The sequence below is a fragment of the Apodemus sylvaticus genome, chromosome 22 (assembly GCF_947179515.1).
Source record: "Apodemus sylvaticus chromosome 22, mApoSyl1.1, whole genome shotgun sequence".
NCBI classification, from domain to species: Eukaryota; Metazoa; Chordata; class Mammalia; order Rodentia; family Muridae; genus Apodemus; species Apodemus sylvaticus.
The window spans coordinates 56,905,367-56,919,081 of NC_067493.1; the positions used below are offsets into that span (position 1 = coordinate 56,905,367).

Below are 13,715 nucleotides of genomic sequence, written 5' to 3' on the forward strand. Positions count from 1 at the left end.
TCTAGAAGTAGGTGGAATGTTCTAGCACAGAGGTTCCTCTACTGGAAGAGGCATCAGAGTTGCCTCTTGGTCCCATTTCACAAGTTTTGGCCCAGGGATACTATAGTGGGGCTTAGGAGGTGACAATTACATCATGGTCTCATGTGTGTGGTTGGTGCTAGCCTGGAGCATTACAGAACCACAGCTTTTAGCGACTCTTTAGCACCCCTGTAAAGCCCATGATGGTGCTAGGGGGTGCAGGCAGAGCCGATGCCAAAATTAGGGGCGTCTGCCATAGACTTGGGTTCGAATCTTGCCCTGGCTAGGAAGGCGTCTTCCTGACAGAGTTCCCGAGGAACCACGCCCTGGCACTGCGAACCAAGCACGGATACTCGGTTCTCTTCTGGGATTCTAGGCAGTGCTCCTCGCCCAGGCGCCAGGTCCGCGGTCGCGCCTCCGACCGTCGCGCGCCTCTCCACTGGCCAGCGTTGCTATGGCAGCGCCGCAGGCCGGGATGCTGAGGCTGAGGCTCGCAGTAGACCCTTTGTGAGGCGCGGAGGGGGGGGGGAGGAGTGTCGTGGGAGGGGGGAGATGCGCACCCCATGTCTAGGACCGCAAGATGGGTGCTTGTCCGTGCGCCCCACCCCACCCCCACGCCCGAGGCCGGGTGCGGCACCTCCGCCCGCCAGCCGCTCCTGCATTAAAATTTCATGGGCGCTGCAGTAAACGCGAAGACGACGCCGGCTGCGCTGGGGGGCCGTAGGGAGGGAGGCTGCGGACCAGTGCGGGGAGGAGTTTGCGAGGGGAGGTGCTTGCAGGACTCCCCCAGTTCTGTTAAGAGCTGGGCACAAAGAGCCCTTTGCACTCCAGCCGCAGGAGCGAGGAACCGAGGTAAGCCAGGGTCGCCATTCCCACTCCCTGCCGTGCGCACCTGATCCTCGGGAGGGCGACGGGGGTCCCACAGTCCCAGGGCAATGGTGGACCGCGCTGAGTGGGTGACGGGGCTCCCAACCCGTAATGGCCAGATGTGAGGATCCAGTGGCTGGACCATGGGAATGGAACACAGGATGCTCAGGGTCTGGTAGTTATGGTCTGAGGGGGAACAAAGACCCTTCCCTTCCCCCACAGCTAGATGCACATGGGCGTGGGGACTCCGGTACACACCAACCCACAAGGTTAGCAGGTAACCGTTCAGGCTGGGGACTGTGCCCAGGCAGTCTTAGCATAGGGGGGGTGGGGTGGGTAGCGGGTGGTGTCTCTGACTCCCTTCCCCCCACGCCCAGCCCTTACCCTTCCTCCACTTATGGGACTCATCCCAGACCTGGGGCGTCCAGCGCAGCCTCAAAACCGGTGCATCTCCGCACTTCATTGCGACATCGCTCTGGATGGTGATTGCACATCCTCGGGGGAGTCACAGCTTTGGCACAACAGTCCCGCGAGGTGGCATTAACCCATTTTAAAGACAAGAAAAAGGAGGTCCAGAGAGGGTTAGCTGTCTGTCCAAGGTCACCCAGCCTATGATTTTTGAATCCGAAAAGACAGACTCTGAAGCCCACATGGCATCTCTAAAACAGTCTGGAGTGACCCCAGAACTCACTAGCTCGGTTCCTCAACCCTCCTGGGCTCTGAGACACTCTCTGCAGAAGCTGGGGGTTTGGGAGGGAAAGGTCTAGATCTCTTTCACCCAGAGCGCGAGCGAGGTTAGTGCTTAGAGGGATTCCGGGGACCCCTGCCTCCCCACTTTCGTCCAAGACTCCCGAGCACAGGACGCCAGGCGTCGGGGATCGCTGGCGCACACACCCCACTGCGGAGAGGAGTCGCGCCAGGAAAACGCCCCCACCTGCTGCAGGGAGGGGCTCAGGGAACGAGAGCTGAGCGAGAACTTGCTGGAAGCTGGAAGGTGTTTTGTTTTTCTCGCTGCCAGCATCGCGCTGAGCTGGGCGCAGCCTTGCTGCCTCCCCAGAGCGCTCTTCCCAGGAGGCGTCTCCGTGTGTGGAGAGCAGCGGGCAGGGATGAGTAACCCCACACTCTGGGGCTCCCCTCAAGTGAGCCAGTGTCCCGCCACGTGGCCCCGATCTGCGTCAGCACATCTAGGGCGGGGCTGCACATCTGGAGGTGCTCAGAATCGCTCCGGATGCCGGAGCGTGGTCCTCTGGGCCCAAGAACTGCCCCCCACCACCCCAGCTTCAGATGCAATCAGCAGTCGGGGCAAACGGTTTCCTGGGGCCACCCCATCTGTTCCCTGCTTTGGGAAGGGCACTGAACTCACCCTACCCCGAGTTTGAGTTTGGTTGATATCCTATTGAAAGAATTCTGGGTTAACAACTTTAACCTCTGTACACCCTAAATTTTGTCTTTTTATATATCCTTTGCGGTTGAGAATGGATCTGAAGTTTGCCCTACGCTGACCTTGCAGAAAATTTAACCTATTCCCCCCACCCCGTAACGGGGTGTGTGTGGGGAGGATGGTGGAGAACATTTGACATCTTCAGAGTCCCAAGAGCTTTTCCAGCCGGTTGGTTGAAGGCAACTTTTTTAAACAACCACAGAAAAAGGAATGTTAGCCGGGCGGTGGTGGCGCATACCTGTAATCCCAGCACTCTGGGAGGCAGAGGCAAGTGGATTTCTGAGTTCAAGGCCAGCCTGGTCTACCGAGTGAGTTCCAGGACAGCCAGGGCTATACAGAGAAACCCTGTCTCGAAAAAACCAAATCAAAAAAAAAAAAGAAAGAAAGAAAGAAAGAAAGAAAGAAAGAAAGAAAAAAGAAAAAAGAAAAGAATAAGAAAAAAGGAAAAAAAAGAAAAAGAAAAAAGAAAAAAGAAAAAGGAATGTTATCCAGGCATGGTACTTGCAGTCTCAGGGCTTAGTGGTGTGAAGCAGGAGGATGGCAAGATTGAGAATAGCCTCGGCTACCAAAGTGAGTTTTGAGCCAGTCAGGGCTGTGTAGTGAGACTCTGTGTAAGAAAGAAAAGAAAAGAACAGAAAGAAAGAAAGAAAGAAAGAAAGAAAGAAAGAAAGAAAGAAAGAAAGAAAGAAAGAGAGGGGAAAGGGTGTGGGAGGGATCAATAGAGGGAGGGAGGGAAACCATGCAAATCCAAATGGCCACTCACCCCTGTTATCTTGAGATGACATCAATACTTGGGAGGCTGAGGCAGGAGGATTACTTTTTTAGGCAGGATCGGATCTCACTGTGTACACCAGGATGGCCTGGCGCTCACAGAGGGTCCATCTGCATCTGCCTTCCAAGCACTTGGGATTAAAAGAATGCTTTAAATTACCCATTGTACCTGGGTAAGGATCACAGATTGAAGGCCAACCTGGGCTACATCACTACACCCTGTCCAGATTATTAAAAACGTATACTTTTGGTACTTTTTTTCCCTTGAAACCCACCTTCCTAAATTTAATTAAAAACAAGGACTTCAAAGCTTTGGAGAAGACAGAAATAAGAATGATGGGTTGCTGGCTGCGAACCAGGCCAGCCACCTTAGTGAGGGCAGACAACTGTACCACGCCTGCTGGTCCAGCTCACGCATGTGCTACCTGTCTTGGTCTGGCTGTGTGCCTCTGGACAGGGCTACCCTTCTGGGTGACCTTCTGCCATTGGGACAGTATGATTCTGGGGCACCGGGCCTTTTGTGCAGGTTCAATGGGCCAGTGAATAGCTTGCGGCTCAGTCCTCTGTTCCCAGGGGACACCCCCCCACCCACCCCCATTCCCCACCCCGCTTTTGAGGCCTGGCTCCTTTGTCATTCTGAGAAACAATAGTCAGGACTCTCAGAGGCACCAGCTGGCTGAGGGTGACATCTGTCTCTCATTCTTTCCTGCACTGATGGGGCAGGTGTCCCCTCCCCCTCTTGGTGCCAGGTGGTCCCTCTGGAGGAGCCAAGGGGAATGAGAGTCTTGACCATTGTGTCCCTGAGGCATAGGAGACAATAAAAACAAGCCCGAGCTTACCCTGGCGCAGTCTCGGTGTGGGGAAGATAAACTGCTTAGAGATGGGGGTTGGCTTGTGTCTGTGGCCTCAACACATGGTGGGTGGAGCAGTTCACAGTCATCTTAGCAAGTTCTAGGCCAGCCTGTCTCTCTGTCTCTCTGTCTCTCTGTCTCTGTCTGTCTCTGTCTGTCTCTGTCTCTCTCTCTCTGTCTCTCTCTCTCTGCATGTGTCTCTCTCTCTGTCTCTCTCCTTTCTTCTCTCTAAAAAAGAGGGAAAAAAAGAAAGAAAAAAGGGAAAAAAACCCTTGCACTTAGATATCAGCGGGGTGAGAAAATAGAGACAAAGGTCATGTGACTACCCAGCAATTTAGACCGGTGTCAGGTTTCAAGCCTGGATCTAAGGTATGCCTGTGAGTGACAAGGTGCTTCCGCACCTGTCCCTTAAAAGGAGAGCTAATGAGTCACCTGGGGGCCATGAACGCAGCTGCAGTAAGCTGACTTGGATGCACATTAAACATTTGGATGTCCACAGCGTCTGTGGGTCTCACCACCCATCTGTCTCCTCTGTAGAATGTGGACCACACCCCAATTGGTCTTAGCTGGGTCCCTTTTTCTGCCTTTTGCATTTCTTTCCACCCCTCTGGCTCTGCATGCTCTCAGTTGTGCTCTGTCCCCTGCCCGAGTGCAAGTTCCCTGCAGATCTCTGGAAGGTGCTGCTTGCATTCCCAGGGGCTTCTGGTGCTCTGGGTACCAGAGCCTCCAAAGTAGTTTGTGCCAGCCGCTCTTGTCTGCCTCCGAAATGAGAGCAGAGATTTTTTATCCCTGGGTTAGGCTGAAAGAGCAGCAATACCAGGAAACTCCAGTGCAGCCCTGGGCCATTTTACCTCCTGGCAGCTCTTTGATGTTCGTGTACATTTCTCGGGCAGCATGAGTGTGCTGTATAGTCAACCATTACACCACCAAGACGATGCCCTGAGGGTTGGTGGCCTGTCCTATCATCTCATGTAACAGATCACAGTGACAACAAATGTCACAGTCATTCTGTGGACAGGCTCAGCTCAGTGCTTGGGAGACTGAGAAAGGAAGACTTCAAGTTTGAGGGGAGTCTGAGTTCGAGGCTAGCCTGGGCTACATGGTAGGACCCAGTTTCAAAAAAGAAAGACAAAGCCAAGATGCAAAGTCATGGTGGGTTTCTCTGGGTTCCATGCCTGTACCCTTCCCAGCGCTCTCCGAAGAGCTCTGTTGTGGTGATGTTGAGGTGTGGCCAGCCCTGGACACCCACCTCTCATTCCTGTCTCTCTCTCTCTCTCTCTGTGATAGTTGGAGGCCCGTCTCTTCTCATCACATGGACATGGCTGACCTGTCTCAGTGGTACCTGTGGGTGAAGCAGGGATCTGGGTGGTGGAGGCCAACGGCTTTACCGAGTTGCCTCTGTCACAACACAGGGACCAAGTCTCCTGAACCTCAAGGTAGGAGAGACCTATGTCTCATGGGTGCTAGTCTGTTGCCTACTGTTTCCAGAGGGGCCTGGTCTTGGAAGAGCCATGAGCCAGGTCCATAGTTCATACAAGCCCTGACCATGAGTTTCTTAGCTCTGGTTCTTTCATAAATACCTTTTAGTAAAGAACAACCCCACAGATGTGTGATTAGCTTGTTTTTTTTTTTTTTTTTTTTTAAATTCGTGTACAAAATAATGTGCTTGGGGCAGGTAGAGTGTTTACCTAGCATTCAGAAAGTTCCAGGTTTGAGCCCCAGCACACCAGGAGCCAAAGTGGTACCACGAGCCTGCAATCCCAGTTCAAAGTTAACTGCGGTTACATTGTGAGCTTGAAGCCAGCCCAGGCTATTTGAGACTCTGTCTCAAAACAAGCAAGCAGTAGACAAACAGTAAGGAGTCAAAAACCAGGGGCTGGAGGGATGGACTCAGTGATTCAGAGCACTGAAAGTCTTTGCAGAGGGCCCGGGTTTGATATGTAGCACCCACATGGTGGCTTGCTTGCAACTGTAACTCCAGTTTCAGGAGATCTGACCACCCCCATTCTGACCTTAGATACTCTGTACACACATGGTACACAGACATACAGGCAAAACACTCAGACTCATAAACATTTTTAGAAGCTTAAAAACACCCCAAACAAAAGAAATGTCTGTGTGTCTCTTGCTTTTGTGTGCCCTCCGAGGCTCAGCCTGCTGAGGACCCCACTGTAGATCAGGGGTGTGCCCCTTGGTCCCGCCCTTTCTCAGGAACTCAGCCCTTTCTTGTACACCTTAAGCACAGCGCCCCACTCCTGTTTCAAGGGTACAATCCAGACATTTTGACCACGGTCACCACACCCTGCATTTCTGTTTAATGACAATGTCATATGACTATTTTCTGCCCCCACTGAGATTGCCCAAACCTGGGAATCCATTCCTGTTCCACTCTGAGCCAAGGTCAGTGGTAAGCTACTTTGTACTGCTACTCATTGTCCTATGGACATTTTGTATAAAATTGGCCACACCCACTACTCATCTTAGTTTTTGTTTTTAAATCTTGTGTGTGTGTGTGAGGGAGGGAGGGAGGGAGAGAGAATATTTAATCCAGGCTGGCCTTGAACTCATGATCTTTCTGTCTTAGTCTCCACAGTGCTGAGATTCCAGGAGGGTACCACCACACCTAGTTCTAGGTCTGGCTTTTCTTAGCATGACTCCTGTGGCTTGTCCAGGCTGTGTCAATCAATAACTAAATCATTTTTACTGTCCAGTTGATGCCACCGTGTGGTGGTACATCTCATCTGTTCCTTAGGGATTTTAATTGGACCCATGTTTCCTACCTGGGGTGTGTTCCCACCAGGGTTGTATGATGGCTGAGTATAAATGCAGCCTGTGTTTCTGCTGAGGGGCTGTGCTGACTGGTTCTGTGTGCCAGCTTGACACATGCTGGAGTTATCACAGAGAAAGGAGCCTCTCTTGAGGAAACGCCTCCATGAGATCCAGCTGTAAGGCATTTTCTCAATTAGTGATCAAGGGTGGCCGGCCCATTGTGGGTGGGGCCAGCCCTGGGCTGGTGGTCCTGGGTTCTATAAGAAAGCAAGTTGAGCAAGCCAGGGGAAGCAAGCCAGTAAGCAGCACCCCTCCGTGGGCTCTGCATCAGCTCCTGCCTCCAGGTTTCTGCCCTACTTGAGTTCCAGTCCTGACTTCCTTTGGTGATGAACAACAAGGTGGAAGTGTAAACTGAATAAACCCTTTCCTCCCCAACTTAGTTCTTGGTTATGAACACAAACTCCTATTAAAACAGGGGCCGTGGTCTGTATTTCTGAATTCAAGTCACTGATTAATTGGTAAAGATCCTGGCTAAGTTTCCAGAAGAACAATTCAGAGTCACACGTGCTGTGTGTGGGGTTGGAGAGCCACAGCCTCACCCTGGTTTGTGTGGCTCCCAAACTCACAGCTTTCTTTGAATCAGCCTGATCCAGGAACTAGGGTTCCCTGGAAACCTTCACTGTCCTCACAGTGACCAGGATTCTGCTTCCGCACCCTGTGACAGGGTCGCTGTGGGTTTGTTCACAGAGCTCCTGCTGGTTCCCAGGTGGAGGAGGAGTGGAGGGATTTGGGAAAGGTCATGGCCACCCTGCAAAGCAGCCTGGCAGATAAGTAGCCCTTCACCAGCCCGCCCGCCCGCCCGCCCACTCTCTGCTGGTACACTTGAGAAAGGGTCAGCTCCGGAAGCCCCAAAGGGAGGGAGGGTGGATGGATGTCCTGTGGCTCTTGAAGATACCATTTGTAAGCTTGAACAGGCTCCTGGGTCTTGCAGACTCATGGGGACCTCCTCAGGGTTCCCCGAGGGGCCATTCCTCCACTCAGCTCCAGGATCCCGTGGCAGGAGGCTCTAAGTGCAGCCGCGAGACGCCTCACCTTTCTTGGCTCGGGGTTTAGAGAACAGATGTAGCATGACTGTCAGGAAAGAGCGAATCTGAGTCTTGAGGTGGGATTCAGGGTGCTCCCTTCTCTCCTCTACCCTGGTGACATGCAGTGGTCCACACGAGCCCTGCACCACCTGCAGACCACCTGTTTTTTTTTTTTTGTGGGAGTCACAGGAAAGAATGGGAACTGAGGTGGGCAGAGGGCTTTCATTTTCCAGCTATGCCTTGAATGGCCACTATAGTACCCTTGTGTGACAGGGCAGGGATTAGAGAGAGGCACAGGCTTCTAGCAGCCAGGATAGTACTAAGCTCAGAAGTCCAGATCCCCCTTCTGTCCGATACCCGCCTCTGTTGTCCCCTAGCTGCTCAGTTTACTCTGAGTTTTCCTGGGCCAAACAAGAACCCACAATGCTCTAGGTGACAGAGGAGGAGAAGGCTGATGGATCCTGAGGCAAGGCAGGGCTTGGGCATGGTCATCTCCTGGGGCGCAGGGTGTATGTGGGTATGGGGGAGATGGGGTCTTCTGTCTTCCAGAGTCATCCAGTGATGTCTGTGTTGGGGAGGAGCTAGGAGCTAGGCCTTCCGTGATGTCAATGATGTAATGGTGTCAGGTAAGTATGCTTCCTTTTAGGAGGGTGGGTGGTCCTCTGTCTCATATTCTCTCCCATGACCTGCCTCTCAGGAGGCCTGGGAGCCGCAAACAGAAGGTTGGCTGTGCATGACCTCAGTAGGGGAGGAACGATCTGAACCCCCTCCCAGTGGAGGCTCTGGGTGTGTGTGTGTCATCACCTCACACAGATAAGAAGAAGCTTTTATTTTTAAAGATTTATTTTTATTTATTATATCTAAGTACATTGTAGCTGTCTTCAGACACAGCAGAAGAGGGCATCAAATCTCATTACGGATGGTTGTAAGCCACCATGTGGTTACTGGGATTTGAACTCAGGACCTTTGGAAGAGCAGTCAGTGCTCTTACTCACTGAGCCATCTCTCCAGTCCCTCACATAGATATGAACCTGACCTTTAAGGTGATGATGCCAGGTGTCCAGGGGTGAACGACAGAGAGACGGTACCACCCTCTGAGATCTTCAAGTACAAAAGCACATCACCATAGCTCAGCAAGCGGGTAAGCTCTCTGTCCTGTGAGGTGCTGTGTCCGTGTGCAGGGTGGGGTGTACACAGGGTCTCAGATGAAGCCATTGGAGACTCTGGAGGTCTCCTCCTGAGTCCACTCCACCCCTTCTTGGATGCTGGCCTCCTGGGGTCACTCTGAGTCACCTGCCATTGGCTTTCTGCTGATCCTTTGAGTGAACCCCATCTACTGATTCCTTTACCATTTCCTGTCTAAGTTTATTCTGTAAGATTTGTGTTCCAAGCTCTGCCTCCTGCCCCTGGGTAGGGCGGGGACTCCACGGGCGGGGAGGAAGAGCTGCTGTGTATGTTTGTATGTTGGGAGCCCTCATACGTAGACTAAGGGTATTTGGGGTGCTCTAACCTTCTTTTCTTGTGCCTCCCCCAGACAGCTTTGCGCATCTACAGACCCTGATCTGTCTTGGAGCCCTGGGGATCCCTTGGATTCTGACCTCCTGGAACTGGGGAGCAACCTGTCTCCCTGAAGACCCTTTCCTTCCCAGTACCTGAGACGGAGTTCCCAAAGAAGAGCCATTCCTGGAAGATATACTACTTAGGATTCACCTTGCCTTTGATGGACAGCTCCAGGGGTCACGGGGAGGCTGTAGTTTAGAACCTGAGGCCTCTCCTCATCCCATGTGGACTGGAATCCTCCAGTCTCTCGAGATGGGGTGGAGCTAGGCCCCCTCCGGGCCACAGGGTGGTGTCTCAAAGGACCTGTGGGTAGGGCAGGGACTCCATGGGCACGGAGTAAGAGCTGCCCAATGTCTGTCTTTTGTCTGTTTTTTTTTTCTCTTTCCTTTACCCCCTTTTCCTTTTGTTTTCTTTTGTTTTCTTTTGTTTTCTTTTGTTTTCTTTCTTTCTTTCTTTCTTTCTTTCTTTCTCTCTCTCTCTCTCTCTCTCTCTCTCTCTCTCTCTTTCTTTCTTTCTTTCTTTCTTTCTTTCTTTCTTTCTTTCTTTGCTGCTTGAGTGATGCGTCTGTTTGGGTGCTTCCTGGATGATGCTTAGCTCCCTGCTGGCTGTGGGGAGAGGACAGCTAGCCAGTCCTGGCCTGGGAGGAACCTGGCTAGCCCCTGTGCTATTCAGCACAGGAAGGGAGCTTGGGAAGAGATGGGGGTGCTCTAAGATAAGGAGACCCAGTAGGGAGGTTCACGGCAGAAGCCCAACCCCCAGCTTCCTCCGGTCACTGGAGAATGGGGGGCTCTCTAAGATAGGGAGACCCAGTAGGAAGGCTCATAGCTTCTTCCGGTCACTGGAGAATGGGCTGCTCCCAGTCTGTGGTTACAAAGGCTTTATGCAATCCATATTGCATAGCTGTGGAAGGACAGAGGCTGGCCCTTATTCTCCTCAGGGCGCAGTGCCGGGGATAACTGTCCATTCTCCACCTCTTGCCACAGACCCTCTACAACTAGCAACAGAGCACTGTATAGTCTTCCTTGGGACGGTCTAGAAACAGGCAGTCGTTGACTGGGGTGGGAGCGAGGCAGTTGCGTATTTATTCTTCATCCCCGGCTGTGGTGCTCAGCTCCAGAAACTCACACTGCAGGGCTTGAAGCTGGCAAAGGAAGACCAAAGTGTCAGCAGTAGCTTCTGTCTTCATGGGGCCTTCCTCTGTGTCCAGAGTGAGCGAGGGAGGCTCTGGAGATTTGTCCATAAGGGTGACGGTCTTGCCATTTCAGGACCAGGGCTTACGACCTCATCTGAGCATATCCTTGATGACCTTGTCTCTCTGTGCCTTCACAGAGGGGCTGGAGAATCAGCCTGTGCCTCTTGGGAGGGTGACTCTGACAGGGTGGCCTCACCAACCTGAGCAGTCAATCTCTCCTTCAGAGTTCCTCACGTAGGGAGGAGCAGATGAATGTGAGATGGGGACAGGTGTCTTGGGGACGTACCTGGAGGCTGCAGCCCTTGTCTCTACCAGCTTTGATGTCTACATTGTCACATGGGTCATATGCTTTCCCGGTGGCGCAGGCAGCTCTCAGAAGGCCCTGTGCCTGGCTCAGTGCTGGGCTCTCAGGAGATGTGCCACACAGTTCTGTTCAGTGGGAGTTTAGGGAGTTTAGGTGAGGGTTCATCTGGGTTAGGTACTGGCTGGGCCTCTCGGATCTGCCTTGCTGACCAGTCTGGGGCAGTAGCCACCTATGGTCTCTGCGGTAGCTTGCTGTTTTCCAGGAGGAGAGGGACCTTGTTTCCTGCTAAAACATGGATCCCACCATGGTTCTTTTTGTTGGTCAGCCATCTTGGGAAATACAGGTGCTGTCCAGCTGCACCTCAGATGGTTACAGTTTCATAGTCAGCGGAGAGAAGCTGTGTCCAGGAAGAATTAGACAATAGGCAGTCAAAAGAGGCCAGAGTAGGAGTGAGAGAGAGAGAGGCCCCAGCTCTGGAACTGGGGAGAGGCTTCCTAGTCAGGCTGACCCAGCGAGGACTTTGGGGGATGAGAAAGGTGTGGCTTGGCTGCATGCTTTTGGGAAGAAATTAAGGCAAAGTTCATCAGGTCAAATACAGGGCAGTGCTTTGCAGAGCCTCGAAGTGCTGAGGAGCGTCTCAGACACTCAGGGTGGGACAGAAGGAGGAAACATTTCCTGTCTTGGCTGGCTGCAGAATTATTTTTCTTCTCAAACATCTAGAATGCTGGGAGACAGAGGTTGGGCTTTAGAAGTGCCAAGAGTGATAGGGAGAACGTTTAAGGCGTGCTCAGGCGTCCTATTGTCGCCCGGGAGGAAAGAGAAGCTGGAGGGGTGGTGTGTGTGTGAGGGAGTCCAAGCTTTGCCTTAGGACTCAGGCCAGGTCCTTGCAGTTCTTCCTTTGCAGAGGAGGGCACATGGTGGGAGCAGCCAGAGGCGTGGGAGTCGGTGGTGGAAGAGATGTTCATTTCCAAGGGCAGCAGCTCGGGGGGGGGGGGGTGGCTGGGTGAGCTGTTTTGTGGAAAGATGCTGTGGTGTGTGTGTGTGTGTGTGTGTGTGTCTATGTGTGTGTGAAGATCCTTCTGGGAAGAGGCTGGTCACAACCAGGCAGGGGGTTTGCACTGAGGACAAGTTGGGTACATTTTTAGAAGATCTGTAATATTTGTGGATCTCAGAGACCCACAGCCTAGAAATGGAAGCTCTGGGTTTCCAGCGTGGCTCATTGAGGTCAGGCTTGATTCCTGCCATGGGTGCTGACAGGTATAGAGGCAGACCCCCTGCCATGGTCAGACTCCATGCCCAGGCTGGTGGGGACAGGAGGCCTGTGGTGGGTTGAGTGCGGGAGTGGGGGGTGGGGGGTTGAGGGGAAGGCTGCATGGTGTGATTAACCTACTAACCAACCCAGGGCTCGGCCAGGATGCTGTGGCACACGTCGAGATGTCTGGCCTGCTGTCAACCGACTAATCCACTAACCTGGCCCGAGCATGTCCTACTAACCCCGCAGCAGCCAAACCCTACTAACTCTGCAGGCCAGGGGCCTTCCCAGAGGCTGAGGCGCGGAGCAGACGAGGCTCAGGAAGGCCCTCCCTGCCTGGGGGCTGGGATCTATGTGCAGACCCATCCTGCAGGACAGGGCATGCTTACGAGACTCACCGACTCTGCCTCTTGCCGCTGGCAGAACGGGGCCCTTCTACTTCCCTGGTGCCCGTGGTGAGGTGATGGAGGTGTTGCCACATGGCAGGGACTTCAAAATGGAAAAAGACATGCCGAGGGCGGGCTGGGGGGACTGGGTGGCACGTCCATTCTCTGATCTCGGGTGTTCTGCACACAGACCCTTCTACCTGGGGCAAACACGTGCTTTGAATCCTTAACGTCTCTTCCCCTCTTGCCGCCATTCTCTCCCATAGGCACCTCTTTTGATTACTAATTGTCTAACCCCGGGGCACCCCACGCACACCCCACCGCCCCTTAACTAATGGCCCTCCCGCTGCCTTCTCTCTAGTGGCTCCTGTGTGTGTCTGCTGGTGCTGTGCTCTGACCTACTAACCCAGCCCTACTAACTGGTTTCTCTTCTTACTAACCCAGCCCTGCCGAGCTCTGGGCCTCCTGGGGGCTGGTCCCTCCTTTTGGCAAGCAGATGTCCCCAGGCTGTCCAGGCCAGGTCTGAGGCAGGGGACAGCCATATTAGTGATGCCCCAGAAGGAGGAGGAAGAGAAGGCTGTCCTGTGGTCGTGGGACGCTGGGCTCTGAGCATGACCTCTATCCTCTGTGCACAAGTCTGGTTGCCACCAGGAGTGGATGGGACCAGAGGATCTTGTGGGAACCATTGTGGTGCCTATGGTTCTAGAATTGGCAATTCCGGGCCCTACCTAGCTGGGGTCCTCTGTGATGTAGGGCAGGGGGAAGGGTAGGAATGTCAGATGCTGCCCATCTTGCACGGAAGGCCAAAGGTGTGTGTCTGAACCTCAAGCCCTACCTGGAAGCTGTAAGTGAGTTTCCTAAGCAGGAAGCCTGCGAGGGGCCTGAAAAACAAAACAAAACACGCACAGAGCAGAGCCAGGCATTTCCCATGTGAAGCCTGAGAAGAGGGCATCGGGAAATCTGCAAGAGGGCCTTTCTCCCAGCCTGAGAAAAGATGGCCAATGACCAGTAAGACGGTTCTCCACATAGACGGTCAGCTAACCAGGTCGTCCCCACTGAGGGGGTAGAAATCTTAAACTGGCAGTCTATTTGGGACCATTTTCACACAGGAAGTAGGTGCGAGGATATTTTTTCCTCGGGAAGTGTTTAGAAACACTCTCTCCACACTTAGAGAGGACGGGCTGCCAGTTGTCCTGACCCACTGTAGAGGAAGCGCCTT

General features: G+C 53.2%; 1 long non-coding RNA gene across 2 annotated transcripts; it reads left to right on the forward strand.

Moving 5' to 3' along the window:
- Nucleotides 1-796: 796 nt before the first annotated feature.
- LOC127672794 (uncharacterized) lies at nt 797-12,208 on the forward strand. Of its 2 annotated transcripts, XR_007975018.1 has the most exons (6): nt 797-870; nt 5,236-5,384; nt 7,465-8,428; nt 8,814-8,943; nt 9,337-10,095; nt 10,180-12,208. It is a non-coding gene; the product is annotated as an uncharacterized LOC127672794 (long non-coding RNA). The 2 variants fall into 2 exon arrangements; XR_007975017.1 differs by having other exon boundaries at nt 9,337-12,208.
- Nucleotides 12,209-13,715: the final 1,507 nt, after the last annotated feature.